Raw genomic sequence first — 22,051 nt, forward strand, 5'->3', positions numbered from 1 at the left:
TGCGCTTGCAACGAGCGTATCTCCAGACACACCTGTAGCAAGATGCGAGCGGACATGTCTGGTTGACCCTCGACCATCCAACTCAAGTCCCCTGGCACAGCCACAGGAGGAACAGCACCGGCACTAGGGGGGGGAACAGAAGGGATGTGGTGCCTCAGGTCCGGAGCGGACGGGTTCGGCTTGGCGGCTACGAGGAGGGGGACAGGTATCAGGGGATTGAGCTGGAGCCCCCAATGGCATGGGGGACACTAGAGGTAGGGAGGGGCAGATGGCAGGCCCAGATTGAACGTTGGCCTGCCCCGGGGACACCTCTTCGTGACCCACTGGTGATGTATGTGTGGGTGAGTGGCTATCCCCCACATCATGGTCCGAGGTGTCCGGTCCTTCACCCCCCCCTTCAATGTCCACAGTCTCCACCCGGGACATAGTACCAGTGTCGTGTTCTTCTTCATCCCGGGTGGGTGAGACCCCCTGGCCTGCAGATGTTGAGGGCCCTTCCTCCTCCTCCTCCTCCTCCTCCTCTCCTTCATCGCTGGTGGAAAGAGGGTTTAGCCGCCGCTGAACTGATGGTCTCCTTCTCCGGACTTGTTCCTGCTGATCTCCTGTCTCACCAACCGTGCCTGCAGAAGTGTAAGCAAAATCCTGATGTGGTGGTTGTTCCATGCATGATGCTACACATACATAGAATAGCCTAGGTCCGATTTTGTTTGCCTCTGATCACACTGTACAGTTATCAGGGGCTGATTTACAACTTCTGGCGCATCTCCGCCAATCAGCAGAGGTGTGTCTGATGAGTTGCAACGCATCAGCCCACCCGTGCGTCACCCCTGATGGACCGCATGTACAAAGCGGCACACCCTGGCGCTTGGGTGGGCAGATGTGTGATGCATCCCCGGTGGAATAGCCGGGCTTTGCTGGAGTGGCGTGGCAAGTGTGAACCCGCCTCCAGCAAGGCTCGGGGGTGCACGATCGCTAACATGCTGCAGCAATCCTTACACCTGCTTCAAGCAGGTGCGTAGATTTGACTCTGCTTGGCCCTAATAGTGACTGAGTGATATCTTGTAGTTTCACTCAGCAACTTTTAGGATGCGATCCTGCACCGTATGCGTCACGTTGTAATAATCCAGCAGCATGGCGCTTTGTGTGCTCCGCCGCTGCGTCACTAAAGTGACCCAATGGCGGTGCAAAGAAGTGCAAGTGCCTTGTTGATCTGCCCATCAGTCCTTATGGACTTATGGTGGTTGGGAGCACACTGCCTCACAGTCCTAGCACAGTTTGCCCCTTTGCATCCGGGTAAATGCTGTTTACAGTACTAACTAACTCCTGAATCATCTGTGTTTGCTGGGAATGCTGCCAAGTTCCTCTCAGATCACAGTAACACTCACAGGCACACAGCAAACCCAGATGATTTACTTTGCTCTCTGAAACTGCTGCTCTCTACTGATGAAGCGCTCATTCCAGGAACACGTGTCTAGAGATATACAGCAAAGTCAGCAGCAAATTTTGTGTATGACTCCAGATTATTTCAAAGTAAGTTTGAACTGTGTACTGTATTTACCAGGATGCAAAGGGACAAACCATGCTGGGACTGTGAGGCAGTGTGCTCCCAACCCCCATTCTGTCCATGCACTTACATTACATGTATGCACACTGTCATATACTGATTTGCGTTTGACAAGGACATCTCATGTGTATTATTGTGGCTTGCGCAACTTCATTATCCAAACCTCAACCATGGCATTGTTGTGATCTGTGTGTCGTGTCACTGCTGCATGTGCCAGTTCAACTACAAGTCCACCAGAGGAGAACATGAAGAGTCCAGATATAATAGATATTGGCCATTGATATGGATTTGCAGCTATTTAACGTCTGGACAAGTGTCATCTGCTTTGTAGCATTGTATGGGACAAGACAAATGTGGGTCACACATCCACGTGGGGTCTGGGGTACTCCTCTAGCTACATTGTGTGTCTAGCCTTTTAATGTCCCCACACATCTTCGGACAATCCAGTGCCACATAGTGGCTTACTTGACTTACAAGGTAGTGCAGTACACCTCTGAACAGTGGTGGGCGGTTGTGACAGCTACCTGTACATGTAAAATGTCATATAGGCCACTGAGGGTGAGACGTCTGTCAGTGGACACACCTTGCAAACCTATGAAAACTTGTGAGTGATGCAAGGATCTCAAAATCTGTCTTGACTCCAAGGCACATGATGATCTGTCTCAATTGGAAAACAACGCTACAGGTGCAATGCTAATCACAACATCCAATCCCCTATGGCCTGCCATGTGCAGACTGGAAAGTCTCTGTACCATCGCTCATCCAATGCACACATCCGTTAAGATTGACTTGGTTCAATTGTAGTGGTGCTGGCAGAGCAGAATTCAATATGGATGCATGAGTGTGGCTCATTTACCCAGTTGTCATGAGAAAACTACAACTCCCAAAATGCACTCTGGCCTGTATAGTCCATATGCCACAGTGTGCCTCTTGAAACTTGGTGACTGCTGCTTGGACATGGAATTGGCTAATGGAGGCATGGGACACACAATGATACAGCACTGTTTCACTCACATCATAATCCCAGATTCATATTGCATATGATGCACTTACTAGGTCCATGCTGCTCGTGCTCCTCCAGCTGAGCATGGAGGGTCGGCCAAGCTGCTCGCAGGACCCTCCTGTACAGTGGTGAGAGGCGAGGACGATGTACATGGTGCTGGGAGGACAGGCCAGCAAGCTCCGTAGCCTTGTGACGGGCCCACCGACTCAGGTCCTCCCAGCGCTTGCGGCACGCCCTACCCCTCCTGGTGGCCACTCCCACTTCACTGCAGCGCTCTGCGATGTTGGCCCATAGCCTGCCCCGGGCTGCAGTGCTCAGCTGGTGCTCAGGGTCCCCATATAGCTGAGGGAATTTTAACAGCACCCCCTCCACCAAGATGTCCAATTCCCTGTCTGTGAAAGGGGGGGCTCTCTCCTCATATTTCTCAGCCATTATGGGGAAATAGGTCAGATGAGAGCAGAAGGATGCCTGAGAATCTGATCAGTGATAGAGGATGACTCAGAATGACCACAAAATGGCTGCCAACTACTTCCTGTGATGTATTTCCTGTCTCCCACTTCATGTCTTACCTTGCCTGTATGAAATGATGTGTTCTAGTTTATTTTCGTAATTTACGGCCCGAATTCGTAGTTTCCGGTTCCGGGGCGTCATTTACACGCACGCGCATTACGATGGGACACCGGAAAATACGATTTTGCGCCGTAATTTCCGAAAATGACCCGGAACACATTATATCATACAGGAAATGTTATACAGGTAGTGGGAGACAGGAAATACATCACAGGAAGTATTTTGCAGCCATTTTGTATTCATCCTGGGCCATCCACATTCAGTAAACAAATCCACTGCCATCCTGTTGAACTGATGTAGGGGAAAGTGAAATGACAATGCAGGTGTGATTCATGAATATGTATCAAAAGGGGGAACAGATCATTTCAAGTCATTTATGCACTGACAGGGGGTAGGGGGCTGACAACATCCATCCCACTTTCCTATTCTCATACTTTGCATTATGAGACATGTAGTTCATATTGAGTACTCAGTATCAGAGTTGAATGAAGTGTTATGTAACATTGGTGAGGAGAAGTGTGGATATGTCAGATACATATGGGGGCAGCTATACGAGCCCTGTGTGCCCCAATTGCGCCACAGTAGCGTAACTTTAGTGGCGCAGCAGCGCTACGCCACCTCCATGCTGTGGGGTATCTTCAACGTGACGCATCTGTGAAATGTGTCATATTGTAAGGCCCTGCACCGCAGTTGTGCATTCCTGCACAGGGGGGGCCTTCCAGCACACAAACGCCTCCGAACAGTGGCAGTGTGAAATGTACAAAATTACACTCAGTCATTTTCATGGCCATGCTGCGTCACAACCCTGCGCCTGCTTGTAGGAGGCCTATGAATTGATGCAGCATGTTAGGCATTGGCTCGCCGCTTGCCTTGCTGGAGCTGCGTTGTGCTTGCGACCCAACTCCAGTGGTGCTTCACCTTTATGACAGCATATGCTTCACGCTTCTGTCTATACTTGGCCCACAGCGCACAGCTTTGTGAATGTGGCACATCCATGATGGCGCAAGGGATGTCTGCTATGAGGCACAATTACTGGGGCATCCCTGCTGATATGCAGAGATGCAACTCTTATTGTAAATCTGACCCATGGTGCATGATTCTCCCATGACATCATCACTCACATTCTGGGCCCATCACTTGTGGGGCAGTCATTTCTGTAGTGGTCATAGGCCTGAGTATGCAACCTTTTGTGATTTGGTGACCCATCCTTATGAGGTCCAGGTATGTCTCTCAGGACATGTATTGTTTGTCATCAGCGTGAATAGTTTGTTTAAGGGATGTCCACTACGCTGCTCGCTGACATGGGCACATGACCTGATGCACAATCCACCTTTTGACTTCTGTCAGCAGCTGTGATTTGCATGCAGTTAGTGTGGTTTGCAAAGTCGTCTCAGCGTGGGATTTATGGACACTGTTGTGTCTGTCCACATTTCATCATTGACAACAGACAGCAAACCACATGTTGTCGGTGACACTACAGGTTGCTCATGCGAAATACGTGGCAACGAGCTGATCACGGACTTGCATGCCCTGACGTCGGTCATGTGCAATAGCCCGGTCTCCCACATTCAGAGCTAGTCGAGGTTCGAGAGGCATGTGTAAGCCATGCATTAGAGCAATGTTGTGCAAAACACAACAGGCTAGTATGATTTTGCACACGACTACTGGGGAGTACAGAAGCACACCCCCTGTACGGTCGAGACATCTGAATCGCGACTTCAACATACCAAAAGTGCGCTCGATGATGGCTCGAGTACGTATGTGTGCCCTATTGTACCTACGCTGAGGTACAGTGTTAGCACGCCTGTAAGGGGTGAGGAGATGTGGAGAGAGTGCATACCCAGCGTCGCCTGAGAAGGGAAGAAAGGGCACTTGTTACCATTTCATTCTTTTACTTTCACAGAACATGATCTATATGTTCATACATGCAGTGTCTGTTGGGCCATGTTTCTTATTGTACAATCGTTACTATTGGGGGGCATTCAGACATTTCAATGACGCATATCACTCATTTTCAGTGCTTGGTACTTACCCAGTAGCCACATGTTACCAAATTCTCCAGCAGCCATACGCCGAGCAAGAGGTGACATGCGGAATATGAAGCTGTCATGTGTACTGCCTGGGAACACTGCATGCACATTGATGAACCTTCCACTGGCATCACAGACTGATTGAACATTGATGGAATACCATCTGTTTCTGTTCAGAAGATGTGTGCAATGTGGCGGGGTGGCTGAAGGGCCACACGGGTGCAATCAATTGCACCCAGCACACGTGTGAATTGTGCAAGGAGATAAAAATCTCTTGCTGCCCTTTGTCTCATGGCCAGTGTATAGGTTATTTTGATGTAGTTGGGGGCTCTATCAGTGATGCATCTCAGTACCTGATGCAGGCACCGCGACTGGCTAGCCTGGGAAATGCCCACATGGTCACTGGTGACCCTTTGGAAGGACCCAGTAGCAAAGAAGTGGAGGGCAGAAAGGATCTTGAGGTATGCTGGTATTGCATGTGAGCAGCAGGTCACAGAGTCAAGTTCCTGCTCCCACTCACATACCATATCCAAGATGACTTCAGGTGGGAAACGGTACCTGGCCCTTACATCCTGGCTGGACATTCCAAATAGGTTGATCCTCTGCCTGTAGATCCTCTCTGCTCTCCTCCTCCTCTTCAAGTAGTTTTGCCGCATGGCAAGGGATAGTGCTACAAACACATTCAGTGACATCGTGAAAAGGGATTGTTTGTGTCTGCTCTGCATTCATACATGCTGCAGGGCTGGGATTGGCTGCTGTGTGTCAGCTGATCCAGGTTGGGGGATGGGTGGACCTTGGCCTGGTGTTTACCCTTGGCTAACATGACCAACGGCCAGTAATCGTAATTTACGGCCCGTAATCGTAAATTACGGCCCGCAATCGTAAATTACGGCCCGTAATCGTAAATTACGGCCCGTAATCGGGTTTTGCGATAATGTGACGTCAATCTCGTCAAAGTGCCGTAAGTTACGGCCCGGTGGCGTAAATTACGGCCCGGCGGCGGACGTAAAGTTAGTAGTCGTAAGTCTATTCTGTGAATCCCGAAATTAGTAAGTTCATTCTGTGAATACCGAAAGTAGTAAGTTCATTCTGTGAATCCCGAAAGTAGTAAGTGCATTCTGTGAATACCAAATAGTAGTAAGTGCATTCTGTGAATACCAAATTGTAGTAAGTTTAGGATTTAGTCTTAAGTTCATTCTGTGAATCGGGCCCATTGTTTCTATTCAAAAAGCATTTTTTCTTTTGCCTATATCTTTGGCACCGTTTGATGAATCTTCGTGAAATTTCACAAACTACTGGGCCTCTCTGGGCCACTTTTGTCCTGAAAGTGTCGGAGTGATCCGTGAAGTGGGGGCTGAGATAAAAGGGGGGTGTGAGAGCCAATTTTTTCTGATGTTAATTTCCATAGGGACTTTAGACATGGCTACAGCCCAAAGTGCTGAACGGAATTACACCAAATTTGGCATATAGGTTGGGCTTGGTTCAGAAAGCACTCTTTTTTAAATTGTGTAAATCTGTTCAGTAGTTCTTGAGAATTTAAAAAAATACAAATGTATATATCTGAGCATCGAGGAGGAGTTGCGAATCCTCCCGAGCATGAGCTATATTCAGATTCGCTACCAACACGCCACAGCAGAAAGTATTGGCAGGCACAGAAAAAAGGGGAAAAAAGATAAAAAACAAGAAAAGGGGCCAAGGTAGAAGTGAAGTGAAGAGATACTTATATAGCTCAAAACTGTCACTCTACGGGTATCCTGGTGCTTAGATTGAAGAAAGCCAATATAGCAGCGGAATCAGCTGTTCATGAGAACGATCTAGTGTTTGCTCTTAGGGAACAGCCAGGTTTTCACACTCTTCCTGAATCAGGTCAGCAAGTTGATCTGGCTGAGATTCTGGGGCAGCTCATTCCATAAGAGCGCAGCTGCCACACCAAAGGCTCTGCCCCCCAAACTGGATCTCTTGAATCTGGTGGCCGTTATCAGATTAGCACTGGAGGAGCAAAGTTACCTCCTGGGATTATACCATGTAAATATCTCCTGCAGAGGAACAGGTCTCTGATCGTGAACTGCTTTTTAAACAATACAGAGAGAGTTAATGCAAATCCTCTCCTTGATAGGCAGCCAGTGAAGATCGCTCAAAGCCAAAGCTGTAAAGGACCTACGCTGTCTTTTAAGCACCAGCTTTGCTGCCATAGACTGGACTCTCTGCAACCCCTGCAAAATATATTGCTGTGTTCCTAAGTATAGGGAGTTGCAATAGTCCAGTCTGCTTAGGATTATGATCCTCACTACCAAAGAGCGAGTATCATTTGGTAGTAGCGGAAGGATCTTCCGTAGCATGCGTAATAGGGAGAGACAGACACTGATGGTTTTGTTGGCCTGTGACTACATTTGGAGATTGCCATCCACCAGGACCCCCAGGTTACGCACCGTTTTGGCAGGAGTCAATGGTTTATCCTCAGGGGTAAGCTTGAACTCTTCCCGTAGACATCGAGACACTCTAGTAGCAGGGCAGAACACCACCTCTGTTTTCCCCCCATTAAACTGTAAGGTGTTTTTCCTGAGCCAGCCAGTAGTCTGGTGCATGCACTCCTGGAATGTATCCATAGACACCGCTTGTTTTCCTTCCAAGGAGAACACCAGTTGAGTGTCATCTGCATAGTTGACCAGGTCGATTCCATAAGATTTAATGATGGGGAACAGGGGACACAAGTAGATATTAAAGAGGATAGGGCTGTTCGCAGAGCCCTGTGGTACTCTGTGATGTACTATGGATTTGTCAGAGGCTAAAGGCGTCATAGACACAGCCTGTTGTCGTCCTGACAGATAGGATTGTAGCCACTGCAAGGCTGGTTCTTTAACCCCTATACTCTTCAATCTTTCCACTAGCACTGTGTGGCTCACCATATCAAATGCGGCTGACATATCCAGTAATACTAGGTCCGAGGAGTTCCCATTGTCAGCAAGCATTCGTAAATTGTCACTTACTGTGGCCAAGGCAGTCTCAGTGCCGTGTCCTGGATGAAAACCAAATTGATACTTGTCCAGCAGCAGATTGTCTTCCAGATAGCATGACAGGATTTTACTAACTGACTTTTCTAAAATTTTAATTGGATAGGGCACGAGGGATATAGGTCTAAAATTCGCTGGAGTTTTAGGGTCCAGAGAGGGTTTTTTTTTAGCGGTGGGGTCACCACTGCCTGCTTCCATACCTCTGGCACCTCTCCTTCCTCCAAAGACTGACTGCAGATCTGTTGCAGCCAGGGGAGGGTTTCCTGCCCAAATGTTTTCCAGATTTTATGTGGAAGGGGGTCTAGGGGAGATCCCAAAGACACACTTTGGGCGAGATGATTAAAGGAGTCTTCCGTTGGTATTTGAAAGCATTCCAGAGAGGTGTCTACCTGGGATCCTTCATACACCTTCCTGAAAGACTCATCCTGGCTGCTATGATCAGTAGGATGAAGTTCCCCAACAATATTTGACATTTTCTATTCAAGATAAGAGGCAATCTCATCACAGAGTTTCTGCGATGCAACCACCTTGTTGCTCATGCAGGCTGGGCTAGAGAGATCCCTGGAATTATGGAAGAGCACTTTTGTGCTGTTGGGTGATTGCAGAATGGATTTAGCAAAAAAGTTTGCTTTGGCCTTAGCAATAGACTATTTTGTCTGACTCAGAGTAGGCCCTCCTCCATTTTCTCACAGCCTTTTTGCATGCTACACGTTGCAATTTTAGCTCCTCATTGTTCCGGGGGGCAGAAGTCTTTTTTCTGTTCTTAAGTCTTTTTACTGGGGCTAGCAGGTCGAGGGTATCGGCTACATAGGTACAGTAAGTTTGATAGTTTTCTCCGACAGAGACAGAAGGGTCAAAAAGATTCTGTTTGTGGAGATGGCATATGGGTCCTGCTTTTCACTAATTTAGCCCATTCTCCTCCCTTTTGATAAGTTACCGGCCGGTTGTTACTGTCTTCTGCACAGATGGCATAATACCAAAGTGAATAAGGGAATGGTTGGTCCAGTTTTGAGGCAGTACCTCAACCATCTCGGTCTCAGTCTGATTTGCAAACAAAATATCTAGGGTGTGCCCTCCTAGATGGATCGGCTGATGAACCAATTGATGTAAGTTAGAGTTCTCACTTGTGTGCCGTAAGTCTCTCAAATGATTGTCTAACTTATTGTTATCCCACAGGTTAAAATCTCCTAAGATAATCATTCTCGAGTGGGTTAGACTCAATTTGGTAATCATGTCAAATAGGGCTTGATAATGAGTGTCTGATCCCGGGGGTCTATAACAGACTCAGTTTGTGGAATATGTTATATCCATCAGGGCAAGCAAAGCCCATTTATACCGAGGAGTAAGGGCTAGTCCAAGTTTCTGTTAGGAAGAGAACGTCCAAATCCATATTCTCTAACATATTGGACACCTCTTGGTAGTGCTTTACCAGGGATCTGCTGTTAATCAGCCCACAATTCAGAATCTCTCTATCTAACCCCTTAGCGGTAGCTAGTGGCCAATTCCCTCCTCATCCCGATATAGAGTGACTCTTTCCTGGAGTATTTTATCCTGTCATGATTTAGTCTGCCACTGGCAGCATGGCTGGCGCTGAGCCTGGCCGGAGCGCGGACGGGCGCAGTCAGGCTTAACGCCATCGGCGCCCCCGCTGCGCCCTCGCACTGCGCGCTTGCATTTTCTGTCTTAAGTAGGCAGGCAAGTGCTAGAGCCCAACCACTAGAGCGTGACCCTGGGGATACAGCAATCCTGCACCCAAGATGGCGCTGAGGAGAAGCGGCGATCCCCGATTTCCCCCTAAAGTAGCGAGATAAGAGTGTCAAAATTGTATGTGCAGGTAAGCGGAGCAAATAGATGTATAAAAAGCTAAACAAAGTGAATTAAAAACGGTGTGGCAGTTTTTAAAATAATGCAGCTCGTAAAAGTAGCAAGCGTTCAAACAAGCTAATGACAATATTTCACACACAACAGTCAGCGCAATCTGGTTAACTTCAAACTAGGTAACAGCGCGCTTGCATTTCCTGTCTTATGTAGGCAGGCAAGTGCTAGAGCCCAACCACTAGAGCGCGACCATGGGGATACAGCAATCCTGCACCCAAGATGGCGCTGAGGAGAAGTTGCGATCCCCGATTCCTGCTAAAGTAGCGAGATGAGAGTGTCAACATTTTATGTGCAGGTAAGCGGAGCAAATAGATTTCTTAAAAGCTAAACAAAGTGAATTAAAAACGGTGTAGCAGTTTTTAAAATAATGCAGCTCGTAAAGGTAGCAAGCGTTCAGACCAGCTACTGACAATATTTCACACACAACAGTCCGCGCAGCCTAGTTAACTTCAAACTAGGTGAAACACCCTGACCCTTAGGCTGAGTGCGTGAATCAGGGCAAGAAAAAAAAACGAAGCGCCTCATTGTACTTAAGCACCCGGATGGGCCAGGTTCCGGGGGTAATACAAAATTATGTTGTGTGATCCTACGGGGGCCCCACTGTCCCGGGGACAGCCACCTCCCAGGGCTATTCAAAATGAGAGTAGGGCCGAGTTGCTCCCCCTCTTAGAGCCGTCGATGGCCCTGGGGACCGCCACCCCAGGGCCGGCTCCTGCAATGTCCTGTGGTGCCCACACCTGGGACATTGCTGTTTACAATTACAGGCGGGAGCCATGTGGCTTCCACCTTGTCACTGCAAACACTGGCTTGGTTCTTGGAAGCAACTTTCAAGAAGCAAATCAGTATTGCTTTCGGGCAAATGGAGCTTCATAATAGCAGCTCCCCTTGTCCAAAAGCAATGCCAGCTCCCGCAGGAGGTGGGGAGCCGGCAGGGACCTTGAGGGCACTGGCGCTCCCCCAACAGTCTCCAAGGACATGCCTCTGGGGATGGGGTCTCCGAGGCAGAATTGAACTATTCAGAATTGGGGGCATTTTTTTTTCTTTCCCGTGCTTGGAGTTGCTACTCCATCGCATCCAGCGTGGCCCCCAATGTGAAATCAATGGGTTCGTGACTCCAAGCTAAATTAAAAAATAAATAAATAAATAATAACGGTGCCCCAAGGACCCCCACCTCCCCAGGGCATTTGCAATTAACAGGCGGGGGCCTCTCTGGCCCTCACGCAGCCCTGGGGATTGCCACCTCCCCAGTGTTTGATGAATAAATGCGTAGGGGGTCGCAACCCCCCACACATTGCCTGGGGACCGCCACCTCCCTGGGGCAATTTTTATTGTGAGGCAGGGGCCCCAAGCCCCGAGGACCACCACATCTCTGGGGCTATTCAAATTTAGGGAGGGGGCCATGCAGCTCCCTTCTTGAAGCCCTCGATGGCCCTGGGGACAGCCGCCCCCTAGGGATGGCTCCTGCAATGTCCCGGGGTGCCCACCCTGGGACATCGCTGTTTGCAATGACAGGGCAGGATCCATGTGGCTCCCGTCCTGTCACTGCAAACACTGGTTTGGAAGCAAATCAGTATTCATTTTGGGCAAAGGGAGATGCATATTAGCAGCTCCCCTTTTCCAAAAGCAATGGCAGCTCCCGCAAGAGGCGAGGAGCCGGAAGGGACCGTGGGGGCATTGGGGCTACCCCCACGGTCCCCAAGGGCATGCCTCGGGGGTTGCTGCCCGAGACAGAAGCAAACTATTCAGAATAAGGAGCATTTTTTTTCTCTCGCGTGCTTGGAGTTACGACTACATTGCATCCAATGCGGCCCCCAGTGTAAAAGCGATGGGTTTGTGACTCCAAGCTAAATTTTTGAAAAAAGAATATGTACATTTTCAATAGGTAAGATTCACTGTTGGGTTATAGGGGGCTCTAAAAAGAGCCCTTGTGTTTATTATGAATCTGTTCTAGCTACATGTAAGTGCAGATGCAGAGCTTAAGGTTGTTGAGAAAGAATTTGTTTCCTTGATCTGTGAAGTGTACTCCTTCACTTCTGTAGATGCCATCCACATCAAAACGTAGATTGTTGCTATATATGGAGCCCATTCTATTGTCTCTGAGATAAGCAGAAACAGCTTTATTGACATTCTTTCTAGCTTTTTCAATCTGTGGACAGAAGTGATTTGACCACTTCCATTTCTGTCTTTGGCATACGTTAGAATATACAAAGACAGTTTGAGGTAAAAGCAGCATCAATTGTGCAAAAGTGTCCTTCATTAGCATTTACAGACCATCCCAGTCAAGGTGCCTAGGTCATTGCCACCACAGTGCACAATGATGAGGTCAGGGGGTTGGAGATGCAAAAAGGTAATAACCAAAGGCATCAATTGGTGCCACTTTAATCCTTTCTGTGCAATCCATTTAGTATCCACATTTTGAAAAGCCAGGTCTTTGTCAATACTTCTGCGTTAAGCATACCTTTTTCACCAGAAAACATACCTGTGTCCAACAAGCCACACTGTAAGCATCTTGAAGGGATGTCTGGAAGTAATGAAAATATGTCTGTAGCTGAAGTAGTCAGTTGGTAGAATGAGAGGTATGTAAAATGGTGGACAAGATGCTGTTTTTTTTTAAAGTAGAGATTTGATTGGCTGTTTAAGAACATTGTATATTCAAAAATAAGGTGTATGTTACTGTCTTTAAAAAGCATGTTTCTCATTGGTTAGTAAAAAATGTTTGAAAGGTACAGTAGATAAGATACAGTTATATTTTGGAAATGTCAACCACACCTCCTGTTTGCATTTGTAACATTGTGAGGTGAAACTGAAAATATAGTGAACTTATGACCTGTCTGTTCAGTTGAATGTTCCATCAACTGTTACTATGGAAACTGGCATAAGCAGTATGGGGGAAGGGTTGAAATGTATCTGTAGATTTAAAATGTGAAAATGAAAAATATATATAAGTGATATGTTATTAAAGTGACATTTCCCAACTTAGGGGCCCATTATGATGGCGGTTTTCCCGCATCCTCCGGGCCGGCGGAAGCCACCGTCGGCCCCGAGGATGCGGGAAAACCGCTGTGGACTGAAAAAGACCCCCGCCAGATTAGGATGGATGGGGGATCGTTTTTCAGTCCGCAGCTTTTCCGCCACGGTGGCCTTCCGACCGCGGCGGAAAAGCAATAACATGGCTGGCGGTGTCTATCAGACACCGCCAGCCATATTATAATGGAGTAGAATGTATGCTTTTCCACGGTGGCTTTTCCGCCGTGGAAAAGCATACGGACCTTCACTTCGGGGGCCCATTGCGGGCCCCCTGGGTGAAGGGGGGGTGGAGGGTGCACATGGGGGTACCTATGGTACCCCCCCTGCATTTGCGTGCACAAAGCAGCAGGCACCGCGCGGTGCCTGCCACTTTGTGCACACAAATGCGGTGCATGCATTTTTAAAATTGCGGCGGGTGCAGCTTGAGGCTGCACCCGCCGCAAAGTTAAAAATACAGGATGTGACCGCGAGGGTGGCGGTCACATCCTAATTTGCACGGAGGGACCGCCGCTGCCCCTGCGGACGGTCCCTCCTACTCTATGGTGGCGGACGGACTCAGGTCTGTCCGCCATCATAATCGGCCCCATAGTACTATGTTTAGAAGTGGTGTATTTTTTTATTTGTAATATATTTTTGAACTCCGGTATGGATTCGCAGTTCCATCGCGTTGGTGCATGGTGGAATCGCGATTCCTAAAAATTCTAGAAGCAGTTTGAGCACTTTTAGAAGTCAGTTGGTAAGGGTTAATATGTCTAACTAATAGAAATGTGTTTTACAATTTGAAATAATGTAGGAAGCAATGTGATGTGTTACTTACATTTATTTGTGTGCCTTGCTGAAAACAGTACATTCTCTTTATGGTGTGCATAAGAAAATCTTTTCAGAGTTTCTGATATTTGATATTCTACAAATCAATTTGGAAGGTGAGTTATACATTTCTGAGGTGTATTATGTGTTAGTTTTATTTTTCAAGTTGAATAATTAATCAAGAACTTTGATGTTTGATATATATTATTAAATATAGAGATGTTTATTGTAGTATGTTTTATAGTAGTTAAATGTTGTTTAAAATAGATTCTGTATAATATTATGTGTATATTGGAATATGGTTTAGTGACCATGGTAGTTTGTTTTAGTGTGTAGATATGTACATTTGTAGTATACTGCATAATTTTGGTTGTTTCTTTAAATTTGGAGGTGAGTCTGTCATGTTTTAAGGTGTGCATGGACTTTTGTCTCAAGTATGTTTCTACCTGTATATGTATTTTCATAAGTCTTATACATTTGAAGGTGCATGATGAATAGCAAAGATGTGTTGTTGCTTTTTATGTTGTAGGCTGAAGAGTGTGAGTATTAGTAGATTGGTGAATATGTAGCACAAAAGTGTGGTGTAAAACATGCTGACAAGAGGTGTTATTAATTAGGCTTCTTTTTTTAAATTTTAGAGAGGTACAGTTGAAGTATGCCACATAATTTGTGATGTTTGCTTGAAACTGGAAGTTTGTTCTATGAATTTATAAGGATTGGATAGTGTTATGGTAGAGATATACTCATGTATGGTTTTAGTTACAGTGAGAGTTTTACTAAAGATTTGTGAAGGGTTCTTGCTTTGGGTAGGTGTGATATTATAAGTAGTTGTACATTGGTTAAGCAGTAGTCTGAAAGTGAGGTTTGAGGTGTTTGTAGAGATGTTATTTATTAGAGTAATTTGTATAATGTGAAGAAAGTTTTATTTCATATATACTGCACACTTTTCAGTGTCTATTTGAAAATTGAAGTGTAGTCTGTGAAGTTTTGAGTTGTGTATGGTTTTGTGACAGAGATATGAGTTTACTTGCTCATACACATATAAAATCACCCAGGCACTACCTTTGCATCTCTATAAACACCCAGGCAGTACTCATGTACTTTTAAAATCACCCATTCACTTTTTTTGTTTTTCAGTAATCCCCAGGATATTACCCCTGCAGGCATGGAATCACTCAGGCACTAGTTATGTACTATGTGTACAGGCATGCAGTCATGCAGGCTGTATCCATGCAGTCATGTAATAACACAACTCTACTCTTGCAGTCATAGAATCCCTTCGGCCCTACTGTTGAACTCACGTATCCATGCATTCACCCTTTATGTGTGCAGTCATGCAAATAGCAAGTCACTCTTCATCTTTTCCTGCAATTATCCAGTGACTACCCTTGCAGTCATACAATCACCCAATCACTACCTATGGAGTTATGCAATGAGTCAGGAAAGTCTATTACATATCTCAGTTTCTGGGTTTCACTATATTCCAGAAATATTGTATACAAATTTCTTTTAGATCTGATGATGGTTTGAAAAGGTAGAGACATATGTATGCATGCTTTTAACGATATGGAGAGACCCATGATTGAGTTATGTAATAGTTTTCCATTTTATATTTGACTAGGCCTAAGAGTGATGTAGTTATAAAAACACTTAAGTACTACCCATGCAGTCTTTGAATGATCCAGGCACTACATGCACTACTGCAATCAGTGAGGCATTGCTGCTGCACTCATGCAACCAGCTAGGCACTACCTATGTGCTGATGCAATCACTAATGTATTGCCCATGCACTGCTTCAATCATGTAGCCACTACTCATGCAGGGAAAAGAGGTGTAAAAAGATGCAAGAGATTCTTATTCATTCATTGCACCCATTTCAGGCTATAGTTCATATGGAGCCTAAAACTGGAACGATGCGTTCAACGGATTTACAAAGAGGTTTAAAAGGAAGAGCAGTGTATTTACCTTTAGGTTTTAGAAAAAATGTTGAAACTGTAGGTATAGAGAGAGAGGAAAGTGAACCTGTTGTTATTTTAGGTAATGGTGTACCGACAAAGAGTCGTACAATTTGGCTAGAGTTAGTAGATGTCATCAAAGTTAAGAAGGCTAAGTTATATCTCATAGAAAACAATTTAGTGTGGGCGTGAAATCCGTTTCGTTCGCGGAATTTGAGGATTTTTGGCAAATTCGCGAATCGCGCAAATTTGCCCAAAAATCTGCACATTCGCAGGCTGCGGATTTTTTTGCTTGATCGCGCTTGAAAAATACAATATCGCGGGCGCGGCGTTGACTTACCGTAATTCTGAGTCCGCCGAGTTGTTTTTCTCCTGGTTTGCGTGTGCTGCGCCATTTTGGATCTTGCTGCGTGATCGCGCGAGAGTTTTTCGAATGCAATTACGTCATCGCGGCTCGCCATCTTGCACAGTGAGAGTTTGACAAAACGAGTACGTCATAAGGGCCCGCGAGTACGCATTGCGGGAGTAAACAATGCCGAACACGTAGATGCGGCGCGCAGCTGACTTCCGGCGGGAGATTTGAACAGCACGCTTTCCCGAAATTGCAAAAATTGCAATTCTGCACAAGAAATCCACCGCAGGAAGCATAAACCTTCTGAAAATTATGATTTTTATCAGAATAACTCCTCAGATTGACATTTGGCTTCACTTTTTGGTGCAAGGAGTCCATTTTTGAGGCGGGGGTGGGAGGAAGGAAGTGCCCCAGAGTCTCCAACTTCCTGTTCCTGTCCAGCAGGCTCCTCCCAGTGCTTTGTCCATGTTCTGGTCACTTTTGGTTTGGATCTGGAGCTGGAAGGATTACTTTTTGTGGCTGCTGCTGGATATTTGTATTTGAGGACTTTTTGGACTTTGGAGTTTGGATCACTTTTGGACTTGAGATTTTACAAGTAAGTTGGTGTTGTTTGTTTGGGGCATTGCAGTTGCTGCAACTACAGTTTTAAAACTTTTTTCACAACTTAAAAAAAACTATATATTGTGGGTAGCCACCGTATCCAGTAGGCCCAGTGTTAGTCATGTGTGCATGATACAACTGTTTCTGTGTTTTTTTTAACTTAATTCTCATTTATGTCATGGAATTTTAGCTCACTGTTATATGTTGATTTTTTATTTTAGGGTGCCTGTAAAGCCTCACTAGCCAGTAGGCCCAGGGGTAGTGAGTGGTGCATGGACCAAGTCTTTCTGTGTGGTGTCTTGAATTTAAACATCATTGAGGGCATGGATGGCGTTGGATTGTGGTGATTTTTGGGTGTTTTTCTGACTTTTTGGGGTGTTGTTGGGGCCTGGCCATGTGGGTGGGGGCCATTTTGAGGCCTGGTACAGGCAGGGCCTGGCCATGTGGTGGGTGTCAAGGGGCCATTTTGAAGCCAGGCAGTGTGCTCAGGCCTGCACCCACTTTGCCTTGCTTTCAACCATTATGCCCAGGGGTAGTCAGTGGTGCATGGACCTAGTCTTTCTGTGGGGTGTCTTGAATTTAAACATCGTTGAGGGCATAGATGGCATTGGATTGTGGTGATTTGTGTGTGTTTTTCAACTTTTTGGGGTGTTGTTGGGGCCTGGCCATGTGGGTGGGGGCCATTTTGAAGCCTGGTACAGGCAGGGCCAGGCGGCGGGGGCCAAGGGCCCATTTTGAAGCCAGGCAGTGTGCTCAGGCCTGCACCCATGTTGCCTTGCTTTCAACCATTATTCCCAGGGGTACTCAGTGGTGCATGGACCTAGTCTAGTCTTTCTGTGGGGTGTCTTGAATTTAAACATCATTGAGGGCATGGGTGGCATTGGATTGTGGTGATTTTTGTGTGTTTTTCTGACTTTTTGGGGTGTTGTTGGGGCCTGGCCATGTGGGTGGGGGCCATTTTGAGGCCTGGTACAGGCAGGGCCTGGCCATATGGTGGGGGTCAAGGGCCCATTTTGAAGCCAGGCAGTGTGCTCAGGCCTTCACCCAATTTGCCTTGCTTTCAACCATTATGCCCAGGGGTACTCAGCAGTGGTGCATGGACCTAGTCTTTCTGTGGGGTGTCTTGAATTTAAACATCATTGAGGGCATAGATGGCATTGGATTGTGGTGATTTGTGTGTGTTTTTCAACTTTTTGGGGTGTTGTTGGGGCCTGGCCATGTGGGTGGGGGCCATTTTGAAGCCTGGTACAGGCAGGGCCAGGCCATGTGGCGGGGGCCAAGGGCCCATTTTGAAGCCTGGCAGTGTGCTCAGGCCTGCACCCATTTTGCCTTGCTTTCAACCATTATTCCCAGGGGTACTCAGTGGTGCATGGACCTAGTCTAGACTTTCTGTGGGGTGTCTTGAATTTAAACATCATTGAGGGCATGGGTGGCATTGGATTGTGGTGATTTTTGTGTGTTTTTCGACTTTTTGGGGTGTTGTTGGGGCCTGGCCATGTGGGTGGAGGCCATTTTGAGGCCTGGTACAGGCAGGGCCTGGCCATGTGGTGGGGGTCAAGGGCCCATTTTGAAGCCAGGCAGTGTGCTCAGGCCTGCACCCAATTTGCCTTGCTTTCAACCATTATGCCCAGGGGTACTCAGCAGTGGTGCATGGACCTAGTCTTTCTGTGGGTTGTCTTGAAATTAAACATCATTGAGGGCTTGGATGGCATAGGATTGTGGTGATTTGTGTGGGTTTTATGACTTTTTGGGGTGTTGTTGGGGCCTGGCCATGTGGGTGGGGGCCATTTTGAGGCCTGGTACAGGCAGGGCCTGGCCCAGTGGTGGGGGACAAGGGGGCATTTTGAAGCCAGACAGTGTGCTCAGGCCTGCACCCAGTTTGCCTTGCTTTCAACCATTAAGCCCAGGGGTACTCAGTGGAGCATGGACCTAATCTTTCTGTGGGGTGTCTTCAATTTAAACATCATTGGGGGCATGGATGGCATTGGATTGTGGTAATTTTTGTGTGTTTTTCGACTTTTTGGGGTGTTGTTGGGGCCTGGCCATGTGGGTGAGGGCCATTTTGAGGCCTGGTACAGGCAGGGCTGGCCATGTGGTGGGGGTCAAGGGGCCATTTTGAAGCCAGGCAGTGTGCTCAGGCCTGCACCCACTTTGCCTTGCTTTTAACCATTATGCCCAGGGGTAGTCAGTGGTGCATGGACCTAGTCTTTCTGTGGGGTGTCTTAAATTTAAACATCATTGAGGGCATGGATGGCATTGGATTGTGGTGATTTGTGTGTGTTTTTGGACTTTTTGGGGTGTTGTTGGGGCCTGGCCATGTGGGTGGGGGCCATTTTGAGGCCTGGTACAGGCAGGGCCTGGCCATGCGGTGCGGGTCAAGGGGCCATTTTGAAGCCAGGCAGTGTGCTCAGGCCACCACCCAGTTTGCCTTGCTTTCAACCATTATGCCCAGGGGTACTCAGTGGTGCATGGACCTTGTCTTTCTGTGGGGTGTCTTGAATTTAAACATCATTGAGGGCATGGATGGCATTGGATTGTGGTGATTTGTGTGTGTTTTTCGACTTTTTGGGGTGTTGTTGGGGCCTGGCCATGTGGGTGGGGCCATTTTGAGGCCTGGTACAGGCAGGGCCTGGCCATGTGGTGGCGGTCAAGGGCCCATTTTGAAGCCAGGCAGTGTGCTCAGGCCTCCACGCAATTTGCCTTGCTTTCAACCATTATGCCCAGGGGTACTCAGTGGGGCATGGACCTAGTCTTTCTGTGGGGTGTCTTGAATTTAAACATCATTGAGGGCATGCATGGCATTGGATTGTGGTGATTTTTGCGTGTTTTTGACTTTTTGGGGTGTTGGTGGGACCTGGCCATGTGGGTGGGGGCCATTTTGAGGCCTTCTACAGGCAGGGCCTGGCCATGTGGTTGGGGTCAAGAGGCCATTTTGAAGCCAGGCAGTGTGCTCAGGCCTGCACCCACTTTGCCTTGCTTTCAACCATTATGCCCAGGGGTAGTCAGTGGTGCATGGACCTAGTCTTTCTGTGGGGTGTCTTAAATTTAAACATCATTGAGGGCATGGAAGGCATTGGATTGTGGTGATTTGTGTGTGTTTTTTTGACTTTTTGGGGTGTTGTTGGGGCCTGGCCATGTGGGTGGGGGCCATTTTGAGGCCTGGTACAGGCAGGGCCTGGCCATATGGTGGGGGTCAAGGGCCCATTTTGAAGCCAGGCAGTGTGCTCAGGCCTTCACCCAATTTGCCTTGCTTTCAACCATTATGCCCAGGGGTACTCAGCAGTGGTGCATGGACCTAGTCTTTCTGTGGGGTGTCTTGAATTTAAACATCATTGAGGGCATAGATGGCATTGGATTGTGGTGATTTGTGTGTGTTTTTCAACTTTTTGGGGTGTTGTTGGGGCCTGGCCATGTTGGTGGGGGCCATTTTGAAGCCTGGTACAGGCAGGGCCAGGCCATGTGGCGGGGGCCAAGGGCCCATTTTGAAGCCTGGCAGTGTGCTCAGGCCTGCACCCATTTTGCCTTGCTTTCAACCATTATTCCCAGGGGTACTCAGTGGTGCATGGACCTAGTCTAGACTTTCTGTGGGGTGTCTTGAATTTAAACATCATTGAGGGCATGGGTGGCATTGGATTGTGGTGATTTTTGTGTGTTTTTCGACTTTTTGGGGTGTTGTTGGGGCCTGGCCATGTGGGTGGAGGCCATTTTGAGGCCTGGTACAGGCAGGGCCTGGCCATGTGGTGGGGGTCAAGGGCCCATTTTGAAGCCAGGCAGTGTGCTCAGGCCTGCACCCAATTTGCCTTGCTTTCAACCATTATGCCCAGGGGTACTCAGCAGTGGTGCATGGACCTAGTCTTTCTGTGGGTTGTCTTGAAATTAAACATCATTGAGGGCTTGGATGGCATAGGATTGTGGTGATTTGTGTGGGTTTTATGACTTTTTGGGGTGTTGTTGGGGCCTGGCCATGTGGGTGGGGGCCATTTTGAGGCCTGGTACAGGCAGGGCCTGGCCCAGTGGTGGGGGACAAGGGGGCATTTTGAAGCCAGACAGTGTGCTCAGGCCTGCACCCAGTTTGCCTTGCTTTCAACCATTAAGCCCAGGGGTACTCAGTGGAGCATGGACCTAATCTTTCTGTGGGGTGTCTTCAATTTAAACATCATTGGGGGCATGGATGGCATTGGATTGTGGTAATTTTTGTGTGTTTGTCGACTTTTTGGGGTGTTGTTGGGGCCTGGCCATGTGGGTGAGGGCCATTTTGAGGCCTGGTACAGGCAGGGCTGGCCATGTGGTGGGGGTCAAGGGGCCATTTTGAAGCCAGGCAGTGTGCTCAAGCCTGCACCCACTTTGCCTTGCTTTCAACCATTATGCCCAGGGGTACTCAGTGGTACATGGACCTAGTCTGCGTGGAGAAGCGTGGTTCAGTGGTTAGAGGCGGCAGACCCGGAAGCTGAGATCAGCCGTGGACCAGGGTTCGATTCCCCGCCTCGGCGGGTCTCGGGCTCAAAAATTCCACGGACTTGACAATTCTCGCTCCGGTGCCTACTCGACTCATGGGGTCACACTCTGCGACTCTGGGCAATAGCTTGCTTAATCTCCACTACGGCCCCTCGCGGCGGGATGCCTGGCTTTCACCTTGTGAATACCCTGCCGGGGTATCTCACAGGGGAATACCAGGACGGGTTCCCTAAGCAAGCGCCTTGAGACCCCTGGGTGATTTGTGCGCTATATAAATCGAAATACATTTACATTTACATTAGTCTTTCTGTGGGGTGTCTCAAATTTAAACATCATTGAGGGCATGGATGGCATTATGCCCAGGGGTAGTCAGTGGTGCATGGACCTAGTCTTTCTGTGGGGTGTCTTAAATTTAAACATCATTGAGGGCATGGATGGCATTGGATTGTGGTGATTTGTGTGTGTTTTTGGACTTTTTGGGGTGGTGTTGGGGCCTGGCCATGTGGGTGGGGGCCATTTTGAGGCCTGGTACAGGCAGGGCCTGGCCATGCGGTGCGGGTCAAGGGGCCATTTTGAAGCCAGGCAGTGTGCTCAGGCCACCACCCAGTTTGCCTTGCTTTCAACCATTATGCCCAGGGGTACTCAGTGGTGCATGGACCTTGTCTTTCTGTGGGGTGTCTTGAATTTAAACATCATTGAGGGCATGGATGGGATTGGATTGTGGTGATTTGTGTGTGTTATTTGACTTTTTGGGGTGTTGTTGGGGCCTGTCCATGTGGGTGGGGCCATTTTGAGGCCT

Source organism: Lissotriton helveticus, chromosome 3_1 (genome assembly GCF_964261635.1).
Source record: "Lissotriton helveticus chromosome 3_1, aLisHel1.1, whole genome shotgun sequence".
Lineage (NCBI taxonomy): Eukaryota > Metazoa > Chordata > Amphibia > Caudata > Salamandridae > Lissotriton > Lissotriton helveticus.